The 25,858-nt window shown below is 48.9% G+C and overlaps 1 long non-coding RNA gene across 1 annotated transcript; it reads left to right on the top strand.

The window, feature by feature from the left end:
• The first annotated feature begins 22,833 nt into the window (after window positions 1–22,833).
• Window positions 22,834–24,677, top strand: LOC141256370 (uncharacterized). The gene is made up of 3 exons (XR_012317337.1): window positions 22,834–23,060; window positions 24,148–24,256; window positions 24,341–24,677. It is a non-coding gene; the product is annotated as an uncharacterized lncRNA (long non-coding RNA).
• The last annotated feature ends 1,181 nt before the right edge of the window (window positions 24,678–25,858 follow it).

Genomic DNA, 25,858 nt, shown 5'->3' with positions numbered 1-25,858 from the left:
GCCGGTCGCCTCCTTCCGCTCCCAGTACCTGCTGCCCCCTGGCAGCATATAGCAATGGACTTTATAACTGACCTCCCAGTCTCTGCCGGTTGTACGGTCATTTGGGTGGTCGCTGACCGCTTCTCCAAGATGGCTCATTTCGTTCCCCTGCCAGGCCTCCCGTCTGCACCCGAGCTAGCTAAAGACTTTATTCATCACATCTTTCGTCTTCATGGCCTGCCCCTCCACATCGTCTCGGATCGTGGGGTACAGTTCACCTCACGCTTCTGGAGAGCCACTTGTAAACTGCTAGATGTCACCCTGGACTTCTCTTCCACTTACCACCCACAGTCCAATGGTCAAGTGGAGCGGATCAATCAGAACCTGACCAGTTACCTCCGGCACTTCGTTAATGCCCATCATTCAGACTGGGTGGATCTCCTACCATGGGCCGAGTTCTCTTATAACAATCACGAGAGTGAATCCTCCTCCAAATCCCCGTTTTTTGTAGTCTTCGGTCAGCATCCTCGGATTCCTTTTCCTGTCTCCACCTCTGTGGACAACCCGGCTGCGGAATCTCTCGTTAGCAAATTTTCCTCCATTTGGGAGAGTACCCGATCCGCACTCCTTCAGTCGTCCGAACGGATGAAAAGACACGCTGACAAAAAACGCCTGGATCCTCCACAATTTCGTCCCGGAGATAAAGTCTGGCTCTCATCTAAATATGTCCGACTCAAGATACCTTCTTACAAGTTAGGGCCTCGGTTCATCGGCCCCCTGGAGGTCATCAGTCAGATCAACCCGGTGGCCTATAAATTGAAACTCCCGGCCAACTTACGGATCCCTAACTCCTTCCATGTATCTCTCCTCAAACCTGTGGTACTTAACTCTTTTTCCAAGTCTACAGGTACGCCTCCTGCTCCGGTTTCTGCTGAGGACGAGTTTGAGGTAGAGAACATTCTTGCCACCAAAAGGGTAAGAGGAAAGACCTTTTTTCTAGTAGATTGGAAGGGGTTTGGTCCTGAGGAGAGAATGTGGGAGCCCCGGGAGAACATCCATGCCCCTCTTATCCTTGCTAAATTTCTGTCTGGCCTAAAAAAGGGGGGCCTAAAGGGGGGGGTACTGTAGCGCCGGCGTCCCTGCCCTCTGCTAGGCAGGGACGCTGTTCCCCTCACCTCCCTGCTCCGTGCCCGGCGTCCTCCTCCCGCTCTGCTGGCAGCGCGCGCTCCTTCCCGGCCACTGTGCTTAGGGCGCGCGCGCTCTCCCTCCCTCTTAAAGGGGCCGCGCGCGCCGTCCTAAGGAGTCCCCGGCCAATAGCCGGAGGACTTCACCATATATAAGGCACCTCCTCCAAAATGGAGGTGCCCGAGCAATGTTGTTGCACTGTTCACTACTCTGCTTCAGCCCTCAGGTCCCGTTGCCAGTTACCTGCCAGATACCTGCCAGATTCCTGCCAGCTTGCTGTCTTATTCCTGCCTGATATTCCGCTACCTGCCTGCTAGCCTGAGGTCCGACGGTCTGCCTTACAACTCCTGTCAGTCTGTCTAAGGACCAGCTTGCCCGCTCACCTGGGAGCGCACTTCAGCTACCTGCCTGCTTGCCTGAGGTCCGACGGTCTGCCTTCCAACTCCTGTCAGTCTGTCTATGGACCAGTTTGCCTGCTCACCTGGGAGCGCACATCTGCTACCTGTCTGCTAGCCTACCTGGAGGCTCTGCCGTCACGTGCTGTGACCACCTGCCTGTCCAGTGACTCCTGTCCGCTCACCTGGGAGCGCTCATCTGCTGCCTGTCCGTTAGCCTACCTGGAGGCTCTGCTGTCACGTGCTGTGACCACCCGCTTATCCAGAGACTCTCGCCCGCTCATCTGGGAGCGCTCTTCTGCCGCCTGTCTGTTGGTCTTCCTGGAGGCTCCGCCGTCACATGCTGTGACCACCCGTTTACCCAGAGACTCTCGCCTGCTCACCTGGGAGCTCAAGTCTACCATCAGCCGCCACAGGTCGTACCAACCCTTTACCCAGAGACTGCCCCGGTCACTTGCCGTGACCATCTGCCCGTTCTTCCAGAGACTGTCCCGGTCACTTGCCGTGACCATCTGCCCGTTCACCCAGAGACTGTCCCGGTCACTTGCCGTGACCATCTGCCCGTTCACCCAGAGACTGCCCCAGTCACGTGTCGTGATCTCCTGCCCGTTCTTCCAGAGACTGTCCCGGTCACCTGCTGTGACTGCCTGCCTGGTCGCCACCCGCTCCCTTACAAGGACCGCCCCCTTGTATAGTAGCTCAGAGGTTCCGCCTCCCAGACCCGTTACACCTGTCCATCAGCCGTGCCCGCATGCCTGTCCATCAGCTGTGTATGTCAGTGCCTGCCTCCAGTCCTTGGGGGTCAGCTGCCTACCATCCGTGGTCAGTTCCGGAGTAGCACCTGGTCCACTTTTCCCATCCCTCCTTGGATCATGGAGTCGTTTAGCCGCCGTGGATTTAGGGTCGGATTTGGTGAGGCACCTAATTACACCCCTCCAGTCTCTCTTTGCACCGCGGCACAGTGGTTTCACCACCCGCTCTGTTACATAGGTAACCAGATGGTACCTCCAATGCAACAGAAACTACATTAACCCATAGCAATCAATAGTCTATGACATAACAGTGGGGTCCATGTAATGTCTGAGTTCTGTCTTGCAAGATGGGGGTCAAGTATTTTGAACACACTTACATGTCTTTATTAGAGAACTCTTTTACTCAATGCAAACTAGTAATAAATTGGAATAATCTAGGAATAAACTGTTATGATCCATAAATGATGTCTTCAACATCATAGATTTGCCTAAATTATCTGTTCTGGCTTATTTCTCTATTCTCTTTTGTAGTACTAACGTAAAAAAAAGTACACATCTTAGTTTAGAATTGTAAATGCATGAAATGTTTTCATCATCTACTTTTTTCAATTGTAAAAGCATTTTTTCAGTTCTAAAAGTGGTTAATAAACACAGTACACCTGGTAATGTATAAATAAGGATATTTTACTCTTCTAATAAAAGATTAACTCAAGAAAGTTCAAAAAACTTCAACCACCTATATACACGGTAAAAGGTCAAAATGTTTATGATTTAACTTTCTGTTCACCTTGAGATGATTGTGTTTGGATTCATAATATTGTACATACAAATTACCATGTTGACGTCATAAATGCCAATACAGATGTCAAGATTAAAAAAACAGAATAAAAAGAATATAATACAAAATAAATAACTTTAAAAGAGTATGACGCGCCCCCTGGGCCGTGGGGTACTCGGTGCCGGGCCGGTCGTTGCTAGGGGTGATGTCACAGTGGCGGTGACCCGGTCCGTGACCCAGGGCGGTCAGTAAAAAGGGGATTTTATAGTTTTTATGTACAAAGTTCGTGACGCCACCTGTGGTATGTGGCTAAAGGGAGCCGCCGCTGCGGAGCAGGTCCTCTGGAGCTGATGTTAGTGCAGCAAAGCTGGTGTGGCTCTCCACAGGTAGAGCTTAGCTCCAGGGCAGTGTAGATGTTATAGGTTGTGCTGGGCAATGTAGTGCAGGGATGATGGCGCAGGTATTACTCACAGAGACAGTGGGGTGCAGTCTTCCGTGTTTACTCACAGATATTAAGTTCCTCAGATTACAGGTTCCGGACTACAACCTCCCACATCGTGCTGCGTTCACCAGGCAGGGGTTCAGCAATCCCTCAAGTAGTTCAAGAGTGCCTGACAGGACCCCTTTCCATGTGCCTTCCTCAGTCGTCTTCTTGCGCTGGCTCTCGCCCTCCTGCCCTGCGCCTCGCAATCAGTGTCCCAATCCGGTAGCCTCGGGTCTTGTCGGGCGACCTGCAGTCCCCTGGACCCTCTGTGGCCACCTTCTCAGCGATATAATTGCAGATGTGGCCACTGCACCTTACAAGTACAGCAGCCTCTGGTTCCTAGCTGAGCCTTGTAGTTCTCCACTAGTTTAGGGGCCGTTCCCCTCTGCGGCTCGATCCCTCCACCGCCTGGCAGATTGGGGCGTACAGGTGGCCTCCAGCACTTCCCGTACCCCTGGGATCCCTTCTGTTCCTGGAGCCTTTATCCTGCTCCCTCTCCTCTCTCAGTCCTGGGCCTCTCGAGCTAGGCCCGCCTCCCAAGCAGAGCTCCTGCAGAGCCTCTGCTCCTTTCACTTCTCCTCCTCTGACTGATCTGACTGAGCTCACTTCCCAAGCTAGTTCCCCTTTTTATACAGCTTCCTTTCATGTGCTCCCCTAATCTGCTTCCTCCACCCACACCCACTACATGGTTCCCCCTCACTTGGTTCCCCTCCACTCCAGCCAGGGACCAGGGACTGTGCTCTACCTTAGGAGCAATCTCGCCCAGCCCTACTGAAGTGGATGTGTTGGATGCAGGTGTTAGGGTCCCGGGCAGCACTTTATCCTTACCTGAGAGTGGGATACCACACCTCTGGGTGAGATGCAGTACCTCTGTGGCGACTGAACCCTCAGGGGCGCCACATACCCCCTTGGTAAAGCACAGCGCGTCCGCGGGCTGGAACAGAGTAAAAACAGGGTATATTACAGACTTACAAAAGTTTTAGAATGCATTCACATATAAGATTAATCAGCAAAACTTTTTCTTCCCTTTATGGGAGGCACATTTTATTGAACTTTACTGGTTTCTTTATCAAAACATTATAAGAATTTTTAAATAACATTTTTCTTCACATAAAACATTTTTCATATAAAACATTCTTTAACAGGTTACAGCACGATCTCCAACCGGGTGTCCATTTTCTTTATCAAGGTGCCGACCAGCAAACATGAGCTTGAGGGACCTGTCCGAAAACCCTCAACGTAGGCCCTGGGCATGGCTGCAGGGCATAGATGATCCAGTCGTTGGAGCACGTCTTCAGCCACGCCAAACGGGTTTTTTTTCTGAGGTCAGCTTTGTATGTATAAAACTAATAAGGGGCACTTTAAGAAGTGCAACTATTTAAAACAGAAAGTTTTTAGCTGCTCACCGTCCACAGGCTAAATGTTCTTGTACCTTTACCGGGTACACTAAACAAATATGCAAAAACTCTTCAAACTCACAAAATGATTATCTCTATAGCCTTCCGGGTAACTTATGTACAGTTCAATTCCATCTACTACTCTTTAGTAATGGTGTCCCCGCCGGGGAAACACCTCATTTTTGCAGGCTGACCCAGCCAGGTCATCAGCCCTAGACTGCGAGGGCAGGTCCTCTTCCTCCTCGACTACTCTGTACACTTGGAGGGCGTACCACCCGCACTCCCCATTGTGTCGGGTGAAAGTGACACGATCACCGGGGTAGAGGTTCCTGTCTGGATGTCCTTGCTCAAGATGGGACTCGACATCCCGCCGATTCACAAATATATCCCGGGCTATCTGTGGATCTCTTATGAAGCCCCATCCGGCTTCCAGGTCAAACTTGACTATAAGCCCCTCCACACGGGGACTGGGCGTGACAGATTCTGTCTTGCAGGCTTGAGCTTTGGCTGGCATATTCCGGGCCTCCATTTGCTCCCAGCGCACCCGCCGGGTGTGCCGCTCCCTCTCTAGCTGCAGGAGTTCTTGCCGGCAGTATTCCTCCCTACTGAGGGCTTGTGTCTGGGTCTCCCGCAGGAACCCCATGAGGTTCCCCTCCCAGTTGTCCCACCGATATTCTTCTCCTCTTTGGCAGGCAACTGGGGGTGCTGGTGTAGGTACTAGAGGGGGTCCCTGCTGGTCCTCGACTCTGTCAGACCAGTCGTAGGTGGTACGTCCTTACACCCACTCGGGTGCAGTGGCATGTGGCTCTGGAAGGGGGCCGAGCAGCAGGTCCGCGGCAGGGGTGCCCGGAGATACAGGTTCTGGGCCCAGGAGCCGCTCTAAGGCGGACACGCCAGGGAACGGAGAATCCTGCAGGAGGCCCAGGAGCAGGTCAGCGCTGTCAGTGCCCGGGACAGGGAGACTCCTCTTACCTGCTCCCGCGGCCTCTCCTGTGTTACAAGCTGCCTCCTGGCGCTCATCAGACTCCGCCGGGGCTGGAACGCTGCTAGTGTCACACAATGCTCTCTGCTGCCGAGCAGCAATCTTCTTTAGCAATTCCTGCTTCCATCTCGCGACTGCTGCCTGCTGGGCCTCCTCCACTCTGCGGCTCAGCTCGTGCACCTCAGCTTGGAGGAACTCAGTATCCTCCGGGGACAGTTTAGAGATTACCCCCTCCGGGGTGAGGGGTGTCTCGGATCGCTGCAGGCCATCGGCGGGAGCTCGGTCCTGACCTCCGTCCATGCCGGCTTCCGGGTGCGGTCTGGCTGGTCTGCTGGAGACCACACCCTGTCTCCACTGTTTCTCTCCTCCTCCTCTCCCCTTTCGGGGGTGGTTCCATGGCAGCTTACTGTCGGCCACTCCTAGGGGCGGTCCCCCCACTTTGATGGACACATCCATATACATGGCCACTGCTGCTTGGGGTGGGCCCTGCTTTTGGCGCCATTCTGGAACCCAGCCCACGATGGAAGGTGGTTTCTTGTTGTCTTTTGGCTCGCACATAATGGCGTCCGTTCTTCTGGGGCGGGCGCCACATTCAGTATAAAACACAGTCTCTAGGCGCACAATACCCGATAATAACGGGTGGGTTCATATCCTGTTCATGATGCCAAGTATGACACGCCCCCTGGGCCGACCTGCAGTCCCCTGGACCCTCTGTGGCCACCTTCTCAGTGATATAATTGCGGATGTGGCCACTGCACCTTACAAGTACAGCAGCCTCCGGTTCCTAGCTGAGCCTTGTAGTTCTCCACTAGTTTAGGGGCCGGTCCCCTCTGCGGCTCGATCCCTCCACCGCCTGACAGATTCGGGTGTACGGGTGGCCTCCAGCACTTCCCGTACCCCTGGGATCCCTTCTGTTCCTGGAGCCTTTCTCCTGCTCCCTCTCCTCTCTCAGTCCTGGGCCTCTCGGGCTAGGCTCGCCTCCCGAGCAGAGCTCCTGCAGAGCCTCTGCTCCTTTTACTTCTCCTCCTCTGACTGATCTGACTGAGCTCACTTCCCAAGCTGGTTCCCCTTTTTATGCAGATTCCTTTCATGTGCTCCCCTAATCTGCTTCCTCCACCCACACCCACTACATGGTTCCCCCTCACTTGGTTCCCCTCCACTCCAGCCAGGGACCAGGGACTGTGCTCTCCCTTAGGAGCAATCTCGCCCTGCCCTACTGAAGTGGATGTGTTGGATGCAGGTGTTAGGGTCCCGGGCAGCACTCTATCCTTACCTGAGAGTGGGATACCACACGTCTGGGTGAGATGCAGTACCTCTGTGGCGACTGAACCCTCAGGGGCGCCACAGTTACTTTAGGCAAAAACAAAAGATTCAGCATTTTCAGGTAGTCAAGGATGGTGCTGTTGCAGTGATATTGGTGGCACAATATACACGAATTGTGCTATTGCAGAAGTATCCTGGTGTCCACTAATAGGCTGCAGTTTCCATGATGTATTATTTCTAACCGCCAGTTTTATACTTTTACCACTTGTGTGGTGTACATCCACCCACTGTCTTCCACACCCTAAATCGCAAGAGGTATCACCAGAAAACTTATGGTTTCTTATTTACTGTAATATTATTGTATTCAATTCCATATGTGATAAATCCAGCAACATGATAAAAATAACAAACCAATTCAGCGTAAAAACAGATTCACCTTAACGAGACATCTAAACAGCTGTGGATGGCAAATGGAGATGCTGGCGAGGCTGGATTAGCATGGGATCTCACTTGTGACGTTTCAGGGGTGTTTATATTTTTGACTCAGTAGCGGTATACGTACAAAGTCATTCACAGAAAAGCATAAAAAAGTGCCCAAATTGTTTGTCAGACAATAATGATTTTTTACGCAAGGTGGAATCTGTAGATGTCGGGTATATAATCTGGTTAGCTTCTTTGTACAGCAAGAGTTGTATAGTAACATTCCAAAGGAAAAGAGTCTTAACCCCTTTACCACCTTGGGTTTTTCCTTTTTTGCATTTTCAATTTGTGCTCCCCTTCTTCCCAGAGCCATAAGTTTTTTGCCTTTTCCGTCAATATGGCCATATGAGGGCTTGTTTTTTGCAGGACGAGCTGTACTTTTCAACAACACCATTGGTTTTACTATATAGTGTACTGGAAAACGGGAATAAAATTCCAAGTACGATGAAATTGCAAAAAAGTCCAATTCCACAATTGTTTTTTTACCATGCTCACTAAATGCTAAAACTAATCTGCCATTATGATTCTCCAGGTGATTATGAGTTCGTAGATACCAAACATGTATAGGTTCTTTTTTATTTAAGTAGTGAAAAAAAAATCCAAAGTTTGTAAAAAAAAAAAAAATAAAAAATGGTGCCATTTTCTGAGACCCGTAGCATCTTCATTTTTGGGGAAATGGGGCAAAATGAGGGCTTATTTTTTGCACGCTGAGCTGACGTTTTTATTGATACAATTTTGGGATAGATACAATGGTTTGATTGCCCGTTATTGCATTTTATTAATGTTGCGGCATAAAAAAGAACGTAATTCTGGCATTTAGACTTTTTTCTTGTTTAGCCATTTACCAATCGGATTAATTCTTTTTATATATTGATAACTCAGGCGTGTCTGAACGCGGCGATACCAAATATCTGTATTTTTTATATATTTTTAATATTTAAAAAAATACATATTTTTTTTACTTGCTTCAATAATCTCCATTGGAGACCAGAAGCTGCGATCATCTGATCACTTGTGTTACACATAGCAGGACTTCAAACCTGCTATGTGTAAAAAAATTGGTCATCTGCTATGAACGCCGACCGCTGGGTGGCACTCATAGCAGATAGGCTATGACAACCACAGGGGTCTCTTGCAGACCCCGGGTTGTCATGCCAACCCATCAGCAACACGAGTTCATGTGACGGGCACGCCGATGGGCGGATCTTATGACGCTGTCGCAGTTTGACAGCGGCATTTAACATGTTAGCAGCCATGGGTGGATCGCGATTCCACCTGCGGCTGTTAGGGACACATGATAGCTGATCAGATCAGCTCTCATGTGCTGGGAAAGATGCGGGCTCAGCACAGGAGCCCGCATCAAAGGGAGGGAGCTATCTGAAGATATTACTTTGACTAATTAAAAAAAATGGATTTTTGATGAGTGTTTTAGACTTATTTCTTACTAAGAATCTTACTTTAGATTTCTCACTGATTCTTTCCTTACAGGTAAAAAGGATTTCAAGTTGACAGTAAATTAAGCCACCAGACAGGAACAACATTTTAAGAAGAGATAGTGCTCATGCTACTAAAATTTTTAAGGGCTTACCAAAAAGCCAAGTGATGAGAACTTGGAGGATTTTCAGTAGTGATTTTGAATACAAAAAAAAACATGGAGTAATTGGTTAATAGACTTATCAAGTGTGGTTACTTAGAGGAAAAAGTTTTCAAATTTAGGTTTAGAGAAAGCAAAAGAAACCTGATAATAGACTTTTGTTTTGATCTACGAATGACAGACATGCTGGACTGATTAGGAATGGCATCTAAAAAATGTGAAAATTGTTAAAAAAAAAGAACCAACATTTTTGGAACTGTTGTCTAATCCCCTCTAAATGTATTCACATAAATGGAAAATCTAGTGCAAGTTATGGTGCGGCAAACATTTGGATTGACTGACCTCTGTATACAAAAGTAATATAAAGACCCACTGCCATCTATGTTGGGAGAGATATACAGTGCCGTGAAAAAGTATACGTAAATGTATTTTATTGGGATTTTATGTGACACATATATGACTCGCCCCCTGGGCCGTGGGGCACTCGGATCCGGGCAATAGGGAGACGATGGGGGTAGTAGTGGCGACCCGGTTCCGTGGCTCAGGGTGGTCAGGCCAATGGTAGTCTGCTACGTTCTGCTGATAATGTCCGACTACGCCACCCGTGGATTGCGGTTATTAGGAACCGCCGCTGCATGCAGACCGCTGGGGCTGATGAGGTGTGCAGCTAGGGTAGTGTGACTCCCCACGGGAAGAGTGCGGCCCCAGGGCAGTATAATGGATTGTGGGAGTGATGGTAGTGAGAGTCCCAGTGCTGATAGTGCTGGAGGAGCAAGGAGCACACAGACAACAGGTTGCAGTCCAGGGTCTTTACTAAAACAGGTAAACTGACCCATAAACAGTCCCGGCTAGGAGGGGACCTGGATGTCTGAGAGCAACGGGGAAATTGACCCTGGTCAGGGTGAGGGTGTAGGCCTACCGTGCTTTCTGCGCTCCTTCTGGCTATCTCCTCGTTATAGGGTAACAGCCCACGTTTCCGAGCTTTCCGTGTACTCTCGCCTGTATGGCCTGCGACGTGGGTTCCTTTCTGCTCCCAGCCTTGTACGGCTTTGCTGGTCCCTTCGGTTGTGGCAGGGCCTCCAGGCTTCTTAGGCCAAGGAATATACAGTCCCTTGCGGACTGGTTCTCTGCTGGGGGATGTAGAATCCTCCCAGCCTCAGACACCAAAGTCTGGTAAAGTAAGTCTTTTATCTGCCAAGACAGGCTCTCTTCGCCTCTTGTCTCTGGCTTGTGGCTCTCCTCCTGCCACACTTCCTCTTAGGTGCAATACAACTGTCTGTCCCTGCTCTGCTCTGGGACAAGTCTCAGTCCTGAGACAGGCCTTCCAGTTCTCCCTAACCCTGCCCCCAGTACCAGCTTTTATAGGGGCAGCCTGCTCCCCCTACTGGCCTGAGACAGGAGGTACTGCATGCTAATGTTCCCCTGACTAGAGAACCTCCCCCTTGCTCTCAGACACAGCTTTATTACATTTTGTGGCATCCAGGCCAGGGTGACACATTCCCCCCTAGTGAAAATTAGTACTCCGGGACTAAACAATAAACAAAGACAATATGCATGACCATAAAACATTAATAGACAGACGACGCACAGTTGAGTTCTTAAGGTCACAGTGTGGTCTGTGACCGGGTGTCCATATCACCAATACAACGGGGAGCCTTAACCAGGTGGGGGTCTGTCCTACCCCAAGTCCTTTACAGTCTTAGTTCATTCCTGGGTTAGGCTCCGAACGCAGTCCAGACAAGGTCCCGGTTATAAAAAGTCCATAACCTTTGAGTCCTTACGGTAGCTGCAAGAAACTGAAACACAGAATTACCAAACATGCATGTAACTTGGCAAACAATTCAACATTTAGCAACAGTGTCATTTACAATCTTAGCGCGCTCTATATTCTCCAGCGAGCGGGTATCTGCCCCTTTGTGCTCCTGGTTGACCTACGTAGCCCACTGTCTGGTGGTGGACCAACCTGGCTTTCCCCACTAGCGTTAGGGGTACAGCTACCAGCTGGGTGTACAGGTAGGGCAGGCAGCTGTCTGCGGGTCCTTTGGCTTACCGCAGGCATGGCAGGCTCACTGTCAGCAGAGGGTTGACTCTCCTGGGCTGCTGGTACAGGCTCTTCTGCCTCTGGAACCGCTTGCTCCTCTTCACCTTCCGGCTCTGGTGTTGGTTGTTGCTGTGCTGGTTGTAGGAAATGCAGGACGGGTACCACTATAGCATCATTTATGCGAGTCGAGGACTGAGGGAACTCTCCGAGAACGGTGCTGATCATTTCTTCCTTGTCCTCTGCAGGTTCAAGGTCACTCTGATCCTCTTCTGCACTACGGAGTTGCTCGGGGCACCTTTTGAGGTGGTCTCTGGAGACGACACTAGTGGTTTCTCCTCCGTCCTTGGTGATTACGCACACCTTTGGGTTGTCGTGGTCAGACTGCAGTACGGTGTAGGGTTCCCTTTCCCACTGGTCGTCCAACTTATGTAGCCTTCTTTTTCGCTTTAGGACTTGCTCACCAGGTTCTAGGGGACCAGCAGGGGCTTGTTGATTGAAGAGTTTTTCTTGCCTCTCTCTCACCTGGGCCAGGCTCTTCTCCACACTCTCCTGTACCTTCTTGTACTGCAGTTGCCTTTCCGTATCCCAGTCCGCATCCGGGGAGGTGTCCTCAGGTATTAGGACTCCCATCTCCAGGTCTACGGGCAGCTTACCTGGTCTGGCTCGCATCAGGTAAGCCGGGGTGCAGTTTGTAGCATTCACCGGGATATTGTTGTATAGGTCTATCAGGTCCGGCAGTTTTTCTGGCCATAGGCTGCGTTTCTCCAGGGGCAACGTCTTCAGGAGATCAATGACTATATTGTTCATCTTCTCACACATCCCGTTGGTTTGTGGATGGTAAGGCGTTGTCCGAATCTTCTTACAGCCATAGAGGTTGCAGAACTCCTGGAAGATTTCAGCTTCAAACGCAGGACCCTGGTCTGTCAGGACCTGTTCCGGATACCCGTGTGGACGACAGAAGTATTGCTGGAAGGCTCTGGCCGCTGTTTGGGCTGTCAAGTCTTTTACCGGGACCACCACGAGAAAACGGGAATAGTGGTCCACGATTGTCAGGGCGTAGATGTACCCTGACCGGCTTGGAGCCAACTTGACGTGGTCTAGAGCTACCAGCTCAAGAGGCTGCGTGGTGACGATGGGCCTCAAGGTTGTCTTCTGGCTGGTGCGGTCCTTCCTCCTTAGGTGACAAGGGCCACAGTCTCTGCACCACTTTTCTACAGCCCCTCTCATGCCGACCCAAAAGAACCTTCCTCTTAGCAGGAACTCCAGTTTCTTCCAACCGAAGTGCCCCGCTCTGTCATGGTAAGCCCCCAGGACCATAGCTGCATCCCGCCTTGGAACCACGACTTGCCAGGTCAGCTCGTGCGTCCGGTGGTTGACAATCCTTCTGCACAACTTGCCTTCGTAGAGGAACAGCTTGCTCTTCTCTTTCCATAGCTGCTTGGCTTCCTCTGGGGCATCCGGATCCATGCGGGCGTCTTCCTGGGTCAGCAGATCTTTCACCAGGCGGATGGCAGGGTCACTATCTTGGGTCTCGGCCCAGGTGTGGTGAGGTAGGGGATTGATCATCACGGTTGTTAGATCCTCCTCCTTCACGCGGTGGGAGTATTGAGCGGCTCCATACCGGTGAAACGCGGGGAGTTCTACCTCCTCCAGCTCTTCTGGGTCTTCGTCACCTTCAGGTAAGTGAGGCATCCTCCATGGGGCGTCAGCGTTGGCATTGGTTTTGCCGGCCCGGTACTTGATCACGAAGTCATAGTTGGAGAGACGGGCCATCCACCGCTGTTCTAGGGCACCCAGTCTTGCATTGTCCAGGTGTGTCAACGGGTTGTTGTCCGTGTACACGGTGAACTTTGCGGAGGCCAGGTAATGCTTGAAGCGTTCCGTCACGGCCCACACCACTGCCAAGAATTCTAGCTTGAAGGAGCTGTAATTCCCTGAGTTCCTCTCGGTGGGCCTCAGCTTCCGGCTGGCGTACGCGATCACCCTTTCTCTGCCCTGTTGGTTTTGGGACAGTACGGCTCCCAGTCCCACATTACTGGCGTCCGTGTGGAGAATAAAAGGCTGGCCATAATCAGGGTAGGCCAGGATCTCATCCCCCGTGAGGGCCATCTTCAACTGGAGGAAGGACTCCTCTTCCGGTTTATCCCACTTGACGGGCGGCTTTTGGCTCCTGGACTTAGACTGTCCGATCAGGAGGTCCTGCATGGGAGCTGCCATCTTAGTGAACCTGGGGATGAACCTTCGGTAGTAGCCTACCAACCCGAGAAACTGTCTCACCTCTTTGATGTTCGAGGGGCTTGGCCAGCTCTTCATTGCCGTGACCTTGTCAGGGTCGGGGGCCACTCCTTCCGCGCTTACCACGTGCCCTAGGTACTGGACCTTTGGTTTCAACAGGTAACACTTCGATGGTTTCACCTTCAGGCCGTAGCCTGCCAGGGCTTCGAACACCTCGGCCAGGTGCTTTACATGGTCCTCGTAGGTTTTCGAATAGACGATCACGTCGTCCAGGTAAAGGAGGACCGTCTCAAAGTTTCGGTGCCCTAGACAGCATTCCATCAGCCGCTGGAAGGTCCCTGGTGCGTTGCAGAGCCCAAAAGGCATACAGTTGAACTCACTCAGTCCCATCGGGGTGGTGAAGGCGGTCTTCTCCTTGTCAGCCTCTGCCACAGGAACCTGCCAGTACCCGCTAGTGAGGTCCAAAGTAGAAAAGAAGTTAGCTGATTTTAGTGCGGCTAAAGACTCCTCTATTCTAGGCAGCGGATATGCGTCTTTGTGGGTGATACGGTTGATTTGTCTATAGTCGACGCACATTCTCATGGTGCCGTCTTTCTTTTTCACCAGAACCAAGGGGGTTGCCCAGGGGCTACAGCTATCTCTAATGACCCCAGCTTCTTTCATTTCTTTTAGCATGCCCTTTGCGTTCTGATAATGTGCAGGGGGTACAGTTCTGTGTCTTTCTTTTATCGGTGGGTGGCTCCCTGTGGGGATGTGGTGTTCTATCCCCTTTACTCTGCCGAAGTCTAGCGGGTGCTTACTAAAGACTCTCTCGTACTCCTGTACCACCCGGTAGACTCCTTGTTTTTGGTGCAGGGGAGTGGAGTCAGCACCCACATGGAGTTTCTGGCACCAGTCCTCCTTTTGTTTCTGGGAGCCATTACCCTCTGCCTGTGGAGATGGAGGCAAGGGTTCCACGGCCCTGATAGCTTTGTGTTCAACAACAAACAGTTTGGCAAGTGTAGCGTACCTGGGTAAGTGTACCTCCCTCTCCCCAATGTTGAGAATGCGGACAGGCACCCTCCCATGACGGACATCAACCACCCCCCGGGCTGTCAAAATGGTGGGCCTGCTGTCTGAGTACACGGGTTCTACCATGGCTTGGTAGTCTCTACCTCTCAACCCGATTGCAGTCCGACACCAGATCATCATTTCACTTTTGGGAGGCATGGAAATGGGGAATGGGTCACTCATTCTTACGCTACCGATCTCACCACCAGACAGTTCTACCTGCTGCCGTCTCATCAGGGCTTTTATCTCCTTGTTGAGGACTCTCTGTTGGCTGAAACTAGCATTCACCGCCACCTGTTGTAGAATTACTATTACCTCTGAAAGACAATTTTCAATTACATTAGTACCCACAGTTATTTTAGGGTGACTTTCACGACGGTCAATGTCCACAATAATTACTCCCTGTGCCGGCAGTTCAACTTTACCAATTTTAATGGTCATCTCCTTGAACCCCATCTGCGGCACGGGTAAGCCATTACTGGCGATGATGCTCAAGTTACTGTCTGGATACCGTGTGATATCAGCATCAGTCCAATACTGCTTAAAAAGTACATAAGGGATAGTGGTTACTTGCGACCCAGTATCCAGCAAGGCGCTCATGGGGATACCGTCCAGCACCACGGGTAAAACCGGGCGCCCCCCAACGTACTTATCACGCCAATTATAAGGGCCTGGTGATCTTATCCCTGGGGGTTGGCCCTCTGCCCCAGGTTGGACCCGTTTAAATTACAGTACCTGGAAATGTGTCCGGGCTGGTTGCATCGACGGCAAATGGGCTGTCCATCCTCTGCGTAGTGGTCTGTGGGCCTCCCTCGGAACGACGGGATCCTCCTCTGTCGACGCCACGGGACATCCTCCGGACTTGAAGCCAGCTCGATGGGTCTTGACGGGTCCACTTGCAACGCCTGGACGGTCCTGGTCAACGCCGCGACACTCCTGGTCAGCTCCTGGACTTGGTGGTGCAGGTCTTTCGACGGGGCTTGGTTCAGGGCCTGTGCATCAGCCCCCACGGGGTCCATAGAGGAGGGCGCCGCCTCCTGGTGGTAGGTGAGAGCAGGGCGCCGGGGGTTTATAGCTCCACTGGTTGCAGATTCACGGAGCACCCTTATGGCCCTGTCCTTAAATTGGGCAAAGGTCAGGTCGGGGTTCTGAAAGAACATGAGGCGCAGTTGGGCCCTGTGGGCGCTAGACAGCAGACCTTCTATGAATTGTTCTGTTAGCAGCTTATCCGTTTCCTGCACACTGCCAGGGTCAGTTTGTTGAATAGCCCTCAAGGCTTCCTGCAGATTTAGGGCATAGTCTCTGATGCTGTCCTGTGCCCGCTGCTTACATCCATAGAACCTCATTTTAATCTCAGCGGAGGTACGTGTGTCAAAGGTACCCCGCAGCCGGGCCAGAATACCCTTCACAGTCCTTTTCTCCTCAGTGGGCCATGACTTTACCTCCCTTTGGGCTGCGCCAGTTAACTGCCCTGTTAGTATGCTGACCTTCTGTTCTTCTGTCAGGGGGTAAACCTGGAACAAACTGTACAGCCTTTCCTTAAAGTCAGTTAGGGCATGGGGCTCCCCTGAATACTTGGGCAGCCAGGCCGCTCCAGGGATGTAGGGCAGGGAAAATGGCATCACCGCTGCTGCAGCTGCGTTGGTGGTAGTGGGCGCCTCTGTGTCCGACATCTTCCTCCCCCCTAGTTAAGTGTGGCCTACCTTCCAACGATCCTCTTCTGTAGGCCGCGGCTCCGCTGCTGCTGCTTTGGACGAGGACCTTGCGTCGCGTCCTGATGACGTCAGCGTCGCTCTCTCTCCCTTCCAGGACCTTGCGCAGCGTCGGTGCGTGGGGCGGAGCTTCGGGTATCGCGCGCTTTCGGCGTCCACGCCCCTCTTCTTCCTGCTCGGCGTCCTGAAGATGGCGTCCGATGGCGGGAAGCAGCTGCGGATGGCGGGAAGACGGCAGAAGACGGCGGGAAACGGTCCAAGATGGCGTCTGATGGCGGGAATCAGCTCCGGATGGCGGGAAACCACTCCGGACGGCGGGAAACTTCGCCACAGGTAAGTTACAAAAGTCTTTTTTTTCCAGGCACGCAGTACCCGGTTGTTGCGGGCACGAAATCCTGCCGACTACGCCAAAGCTGACTCGCCCCCTGGGCCGTGGGGCACTCGGATCCGGGCAATAGGGAGACGATGGGGGTAGTAGTGGCGACCCGGTTCCGTGGCTCAGGGTGGTCAGGCCAATGGTAGTCTGCTACGTTCTGCTGATAATGTCCGACTACGCCACCCGTGGATTGCGGTTATTAGGAACCGCCGCTGCATGCAGACCGCTGGGGCTGATGAGGTGTGCAGCTAGGGTAGTGTGACTCCCCACGGGAAGAGTGCGGCCCCAGGGCAGTATAATGGATGGTGGGAGTGATGGTAGTGAGAGTCCCAGTGCTGATAGTGCTGGAGGAGCAAGGAGCACACAGACAACAGGTTGCAGTCCAGGGTCTTTACTAAAACAGGTAAACTGACCCATAAACAGTCCCGGCTAGGAGGGGACCTGGATGTCTGAGAGCAACGGGGAAATTGGCCCTGGTCAGGGTGAGGGTGTAGGCCTACCGTGCTTTCTGCGCTCCTTCTGGCTATCTCCTCGTTATAGGGTAACAGCCCACGTTTCCGAGCTTTCCGTGTACTCTCGCCTGTATGGCCTGCGACGTGGGTTCCTTTCTGCTCCCAGCCTTGTACGGCTTTGCTGGTCCCTTCGGTTGTGGCAGGGCCTCCAGGCTTCTTAGGCCAAGGAATATACAGTCCCTTGCGGACTGGTTCTCTACTGGGGGATGTAGAATCCTCCCAGCCTCAGACACCAAAGTCTGGTAAAGTAAGTCTTTTATCTGCCAAGACAGGCTCTCTTCGCCTCTTGTCTCTGGCTTGTGGCTCTCCTCCTGCCACACTTCCTCTTAGGTGCAATACAACTGTCTGTCCCTGCTCTGCTCTGGGACAAGTCTCAGTCCTGAGACAGGCCTTCCAGTTCTCCCTAACCCTGCCCCCAGTACCAGCTTTTATAGGGGCAGCCTGCTCCCCCTACTGGCCTGAGACAGGAGGTACTGCATGCTAATGTTCCCCTGACTAGAGAACCTCCCCCTTGCTCTCAGACATAGCTTTATTACATTTTGTGGCATCCAGGCCAGGGTGACACATATACAAAAAGTAGTATTTGTGAAGTGTAAAGGAAATGATCCATGGTTTTCTAATTATTTTAAAAATATAAATCTGAAAATTGAGAGATGCATTTGTATTCTGCCCCTCTGAGTTCATATTTTGTAGGACCATATTTTTCTGCAATTACTGCTACAAGTCTGTTGGGGTATGTTTCTACCAGCTTTGCACATCTAAAGGCTGAAATGTTTGCCCATTCTTCTTTGCAAACTCGCTCTAGCTCAGTGAGATTAGATGGTGAGCATCTGTGAACAGCAATTTTCAAGCCTTGCCACAGATTCTCAATGGGATTTAGGTCTGGACTTTGACTGGGCCATTCAAACACATGAATATGCACTGATCTAAACCATTCCATTGTAGCTGTGGCAGTATGTTTAGGGTCGTTGTCCTGCTGGAAGTTGAAGCTACACCCCAGTCTCAAGTTTTTGCAGCCTCTATCAAGTTTTCATTCAGGAGTGCCCTGTATTTAGCTACATCCATCTTCCCATGAACTCTGACCAGCTCCTCTGTCCCTGCTGACCACCTTCTTCCACATGCTAGCTGTGTCCGCTACATGGCTTTTTGCAAACTGAAAACGGGACTTCTTATGGCTTCATTTAAAAAATGGCTTTTTTCTTGCCACTCTTCCATAAAGGCCAGATTTGTGGAGTATACAACTAATAATTGTACTGTGGACAAATTCTCCCATCTGAGCTTTGGATATCTGCAGATTCTCCAGAATGACCATGGGCCTCTTGACTGCTTCTCTAATTAGTGCTCTCCTTGCTTAAGATGTCAGTTTAGGTGGACAGCCATGTCTTGGTAAGTTTGCAGTTGTGCCATACTCCTCCTGCTTTTGGATAATGGATTGAACAGTGCTTCGTGAGATGTTCAGAGCTTGGGCTATTTTTGTATAATCTAACCCTACTTTACTCTTTTCCACAGCTTTATCTCTGACCTGTCTGGTGTGTTTTTTAGTTTTCATAATGCTGTTTAATCCGCAGTATTCTCAAATAAACCTTTGAAGCCTTCAGAGGACAGCTGTAGGTCTACTGAGAATAAATTACACACAGGTGGACTCAATTTACTAATTATGTGACTTCTGGAGGCAATTGGTCACTCAGGATGGTGGCACTTCAAATTCTGAAAATAAATAAATAAAAATTAGATCTTTGCATGGTACATCAATAGCAGCTGGGAAAATGGCTAATTGAAAATGCATTATGGCATGGTATTATTGACACTTTCATCCTAGGGCTGGAAACAGTCTACGGGTAATTTCCTCTAGTGATGAAAAATTGGATATATCTGGGAATATAGCAGTTGCTGAATTTTAATCATTTTGTTTACACACTTTCTCGCTTTTATTGAATGGAAAGAGCTTCACATCTGTAATTTTTTCCAATGAGTCATTCCCCTAACCAAACTGAATAACACTTACATGGCAGCACTCACTGAGGCATGGTTGAGGTTTACTGAGGCTCTGTCCAGCAAGTCATCCATCATTTTTTTTAGATTTACTCAGGCTCTGTCCAGAAAGTCATTCGACATGTTTTTTTTTATTTCCTATTGTCAATGTGGATCTAGGTTTTCCAGCACCTAGAGCAAAGATTCAATTTGGCACCCCCTACTATACACAGCTTAAGCAGTTTGAGTAGTCGTCGTATGACCTCCTCTGGAAGCAGTTCAGGGAGAGTTGATCTAGGAGGGAGAGCTTAGACTAGAGCAGGTATGTAAGCAATGTTTAATTGCTACTGCAGTACTTGTATACCACTGCTGCAAAAGTCCTTTTCAGGGCTACATACTGTCCTTTCTCTAGTAAAACCGCTGTTATCTGCATTCAGTGTAGGGATAGCTGCTGGTGGAGGGATAGTTTTGGATTAGAGGCATATAGGCAGGGTTTATTGCCTTACAGTTCTTCTATAGGTATACTGCTGCAACCTAAAAGCAAAAGTCCTTTTCAGGGCTGCATATTTTCTTTTTCCCCATTAATAACGGAAAGTTTGCAGGCATATATTATATAACTAATTTAAAATGTGCAAGGCGAGCGGTAAGGGACAGGGAAGTGGACTTGCTGCTGATGGTGCATGCAGAGGCTGAGGCCGTGAGCCGGGTGAGACTGTGCCTGCTGCGGGGGTACAACAAACATGCTCATCCACGAGACCTAGCTTCCTGTGCCACTTCGTCGGGGCGCAGGACACCATTCTTGAAGCCAGAACGGTGCGAAAAGGTGATCGGGTGAATGGCAGATAATGCTTCCAGAATGTTTCCCTGCACCACATAATTCTCACCCTAATCCTCCTTCCTCTCACCATGGCGAGTCTCAGGAGACAAGTGATCCCACATTCGGACACTCCAAGGAGCTCTTTACATTTTAATTTATTGATTCTGGCCTCTGGCCCTGCACGTTTCAAGAGGGACATGAGCAGATAATGTGTAGTGATGCCCAAATATTTGAGCAGCCACGGTCAGAATAAGACAACCGGTGGGGAACAGCAATTAATGTCTCAAGAGGTAGATCATGATGAGACACAGTGGCCAGCAAGTTAAGTCAACTAGTCAGGAGGGCCAGAGTGCGCAAGTGGAAGACGAGGTAGTGGATGATGAGGTCACTGACCCAACCTGGGAAAGTGCCATGCAGAGTGAGGACAACAGTGCAGAGGAGGAAGGATCAGCAACACCACAACAGGCAGTAAGAGGCACTGGGGAGGGAGAAGGCGGGCAACTGTTCCCTAGAGCACCATAGGCGGAATATAATGAGGGCAATCTGGGCTACTTCCCTGGGCCCAAGGCTCCAGGGGGGGCATGGCCAGATTGCCCTCATTATAATGTGTGCGGTGCTAATATCCCGGCAGGCAGAGGCGGGGGTCCCCGGGCCGCTCCCCTGCTTCTTCTTCGGCCGGGCCAGCACTGCACTTGTAAACTTTCTTGTGTGCTGGCCCGGCTGCGTCACAGCTAAGAGACACAGCCCTGTGCGCGGCCGTGTCTGCTAGCGTTACGTCATTCATGCAGTGCGCCCTGCACTGCTGCTTACCACCGGAGAGGAGCTGGACGACTGGCGCTGAGCAAGGGGGTGGTGAGTAACGTGAGTGTGTGTAGATCATTGTGTGATTTCTGTTTATATGTATTTTTGTGTTTCAAATGTGTTTATGCATGTACAGTACAGACCAAAAGTTTGGACACACCTTCTCATTTAAAGATTTTTCTGTATTTTCATGACTTTGAAAATTGTACATTCACACTGAAGGCATCAAAACTATGAATTAACACATGTGGAATTATATACCTAACAAAAAAGTGTGAAACAACTGAAAATATGTCTTATATTCTACTTTCTTCAAAGTAGGCACCTTTTGCTTTGATGACTGCTTTGCACACTCTTGGCATTCTCTTGATGAGCTTCAAGAGGTAGTCACCGGAAATGGTCTTCCAACAATCTTGAAGGAGTTCCCAGAGATGCTTAGCACTTGTTGGCCCTTTTGCCTTCACTCTGCGGTCCAGCTCACCCCAAACCATCTCGATTGGGTTCAGGTCTGGTGACTGTGAAGGCCAGGTCATCTGGCGTAGCACCCCATCACTCTCCTTCTTGGCCAAATAGCTCTTACACAGCCTGGAGGTGTGTTTGGGGTCATTGTCCTGTTGAAAAATAAATAATGGTCCAACTAAATGCAAACCGTATTTGAATAGCATGCCGCTGCAAGATGCTGTGGTAGCCATGCTGGTTCAGTATGCCTTCAATTTTGAATAAATCCCCAACAGTGTCACCAGCAAAGCACCCCCACACCATCACACCTCCTCCTCCATGCTTCACGATGGGAACCAGGCATGTAGAGTCCATCCGTTCACCTTTTCTGCGTCGCACAAAGACACGGTAGTTGGAACCAAAGATCTCAAATTTAGACTCATCAGACCAAAGCACATATTTCCACTGGTCTAATGTTCATTCCTTGTGTTCTTTAGCCCAAACAAGTCTCTTCTGCTTGTTGCCTGTCCTTAGCAGTGGTTTCCTAGCTGCTATTTTACCATGAAGGCCTGCTGCACAAAGTCTCCTCTTAACAGTTGTTGTAGAGATGTGTCTGCTGCTAGAACTGTGTGTGGCATTGACCTGGTCTCTAATCTAAGCTGCTGTTAACCTGCGATTTCTGAGGCTGGTGACTCGGATAAACTTATCCTCAGAAGCAGAGGTGACTCTTGGTCTTCCTTTCCTGGGGCGGTCCTCATGTGAGCCAGTTTCTTTGTAGCACTTGATGGTTTTTGCAACTGCACTTGGGGACACTTTCAAAGTTTGCCCAATTTTTCAGACTGACTGACCTTCATTTCTTAAAGTAATGATGGCCACTCGTTTTTCTTTACTTAACTGCTTTTTTCTTGCCATAATACAAATTCTAACAGTCTATTCAGTAGGACTATCAGCTGTGTATCCACCCGACTTCTGCACAACACAACTGATGGTCCCAACCCCATTTACAAGGCAAGAAATCCCACTTATTAAACCTGACAGGGCACAACAGTGAAGTGAAAACCATTTCCGGTGACTACCTCTTGAAGCTCATTAAGAGAATGCCAAGAGTGTGCAAAGCAGTCATCAAAGCAAAAGGTGGCTACTTTGAAGAACCTAGAATTTAAGACATATTTTCAGTTGTTTCACACTTTTTTGTTAAGTATATAATTCCACATGTGTTAATTCATAGTTTTGATGCCTTCAGTGTGAATGTACAATTTTCAAAGTCATGAAAATACAGAAAAATCTTGAAATGAGAAGGTGTGTCCAAACTTTTGGTCTGTACTGTACATATAGGAAAACTAGTGCAATAACATGAGAACAAGACAAGTAAGAAAACTACAATGTGTGAGGAAGTGAGGGGGATTATATGAGAGGGACGGTATGTATCCCCTAGGATGTGCATAGAGGCAAACTATTTGACCAAGGCGAATTTAAGAAAACCTGACATGGGCTTTTATTTTTGGAGTGAACTACAGAATAGAAGTGGGGCTGTTCACTCCCTCCAGCCGGGTCTTACAAGTGGCTCATGTCCACAGTTTCATTTTAAAAACCTGCAGCAAAGGTTTGGGTGTGTCAGTGTTTTGTTTTGCTAGCAGCACAGCAGGAAGCTCTGCACTGCAAGCCTGTGTGAAGGCTGAACACAGGCCTGTGAAGGCAACGTACCTGATGCACCTTAAGTGACATGGTGGTGCAGTCGTCCATGGCAACGGGGTTGTGTTATACAGACTGTATTGGAGGTCCCGGCTGTGATCCGGAGGATAAAGCTGCCTTTAATGTGTGAGTTTTTGGATTTTCGAATAGTGTTTCTGAAAGCATGCTTCACTTGTAAGCCACTATAGCCATGGTTGGTTAATCTTTTGGTGATGACTGCTCTTTCCTGAATGAAGGCATTGTCTGTGGAACATATGCGCCTGGCTCGAGTAAACTCACCTGTGGGAATGGCTCATGTAGTGTGACATGGATGGGAGCTAGCTGAAAGTAGAATGGTGTTGCCAGATGCATCTTTCCTAAATAGGGATGTATCCACCTTACATGTTACAGAATTGGCATTTAGGAGTACATCCAAAAAGGGAATCTGTTTGGATGGACTGCTAACCGTAAATTGTAAATTTAGATTATTGGCACTAATATAAGTGGAAAAACCATTGAAGGTAGATGTGGGACCTTCCCAAACAAGGGGAATGTCATCCACATATCTTCCAAACCATTTAATATGATGGAGAAAAGGGTTCCTATCTGCAAAAATAAAAAACTCCTCCCACCAGGACATATAAAGAATTGCACGTGAAGGGGAGAATTTAGAGCCCATAGGGGTACCCATAATTTGGAGAAAAAAATCATAATTAAAGCTGAAGAAATTGTGCTTCAACAAATAATGTAGAGCTAGAATGCAATAATTACATTTTTGAGAGAGACTTTTAAGTAGCCCGGAGTCCTAACCGCGAGAGGTTGAAGGTGCTCGTCAACCCATTGGCTGAGGTTCTCATTCAGGGAACCTATCCCTGAAATAATTGGGCGTAGGGGAGAAGAAAAATACCCCTTGTGAGTTTTAGGTAATCCATGAAAAATGGGTAAAACAGGATGGTCAGGTAAGAGCCATTTCTGAATTTTGGAGGTGATGACATTCGAGGCAAGATCCTCATCAAGCAAAAAAGATAATGAATGTTTGAAAGAAAGCGATGGATCGGATGAGAACCGCTTGTATGTGAGAGTATCATCTAGGATGTCACCAGCAAGTTTGATGTATAAATTGGTATCAAGTACATTGACACATCCGCCCTTGTCCAATTGTCTGATTGTCAGACTGGATTTAGTCTGTAAATCCTTTATGGCAGTGAACTCATTTCTGCTTTTATTCTTGTAGGAAAATGAAGAACGAGTTTGTTGAGGTATTTTTTCAGGTCACGTTCCACAAGGGATTGAAACAGATCAAGGGACGGCACCCTAGATTGTAAAGGATATAAATAGAATTGGTAGGAACAATATTAATGTCTTTGTCCATGATGAAATCATTGTCCTGTAATGATAATAGAGTTAACACCGCATTGTGTTCACAGGGAGAAAAAGATACAGTAGAAAAAGAAAATGCAGAGAAAAGAAGATACAGAAAAAAAGATAATGGCGTCTTTTGGTCCGAATTCTTATGGGGTAGCATCTCCACATGCGTTTTTTGGAGGGACACAAAAATGGTCATATCTAGTCTCAGGTCCGGAAAGAGATATGTCAGTTTCATAATCAGTAGTGTGGCAATCAGATGATGAAAATGAAACCGATTTTGAATGTCCATCATGAAATTGTTTTTTAGTGTTGCAGTCCTTGAGTATAGATTTGGTATAATGTTCACCAGAAAAATTGTTGTTATTTCTCCAGGAATAAACCTTGTTGTTACGGTAATCAACAGTGTCTCTATTTAAACCCGTAGTGACGGAGGCAATTATGTCCTTAATGACCAAGCCAAATTTTACAATTCTGACCACTGTCACTTTATAAGATAATAACTATGGAACACTTCAACGGATCCCCCTGATTCTGAGAATGTTTTTTCGTGACATATTGTACTTCATGATTGTGGTAAAATTTCTTCGATATGAATTGCATTTATTTGTGAAAAAAAATGAAATTTGGTGAAAATTTAGCAATTTTCAAACTTTGAATTTTTATGCCCTTAAATCAGAGAGTCACACAAAATAGTTAATAAATAACATTTCCCACATGTCTACTTTATATCAGCACAATTTTTGCAACAAAATTTTTTTTTGTTAGTAAGTTATAAGGGTTAAAAGTTGACCAGCGATTTCTAATTTTTCCAATGAAATTTACAAAACCATTTTTTTAGGGACCACATCACATTTGAAGTTACTTTGAGGGGTCTATGTGACAGAAAATTCCCAAAAGTGACACCATTCTAAAAACTGAACCCCCTCAAGGTGCTCAAAACCACATTCAAGAAGTTTATTAACCTTTCACGTGCTTCACAGGAACTGAAGCAACGTGGAAGGAAAAAATGAACATTTAACTTTTTTCACACAAATTTTACTTCAGGCCCCAATTTTTTTATTTTCTCAAGGGTAACAAGAGAAAATCGACCACAAAATTTGTTGTCCAATTTCTCCTGAATACGCCGATACGTGGGGAAAACCACTGTTTGGGCGCACGGCAGGGCTCTGAAGGGAAGGAGCGCCTTTTGACTTTTTGAATGTAAAATTTGCTTGAATAATTAGTGGACGCCATGTTATGTTTGGGGAGCCCCTGATGTGCCTAAACATTGGAAACCCCCCACAAGTGATAACATTTTGGAAACTAGACCCCTCAGGAAACATATCTAGATACCCCCAGGTGCTTCACATAAGTTTATAACAATGAGCCGTAAAAATAACATTTTCACATTTTTCCCACAAAAATGTTTTTCAGCCCCCAATTTTGCATTTTCATAAGGGTAACAGGAGAAATTGCACCATACCATTTGTTGTGCAATTTCTCCTGAGTAAGCCAATACCCCCATACGCGGGGGAAAACCGCTGTTTGGGCGCACGGCAGGGCTCGAAAGGGAAGGAGCAATGTGTGACTTTTTTAAC

This window comes from Phyllobates terribilis, unplaced genomic scaffold (assembly GCF_046119375.1).
Source record: "Phyllobates terribilis strain yellow unplaced genomic scaffold, ASM4611937v1 Scaffold_1__5_contigs__length_1240528914, whole genome shotgun sequence".
Taxonomy (NCBI): domain Eukaryota; kingdom Metazoa; phylum Chordata; class Amphibia; order Anura; family Dendrobatidae; genus Phyllobates; species Phyllobates terribilis.
This window is presented reverse-complemented; position numbering and strand designations above follow the sequence as displayed.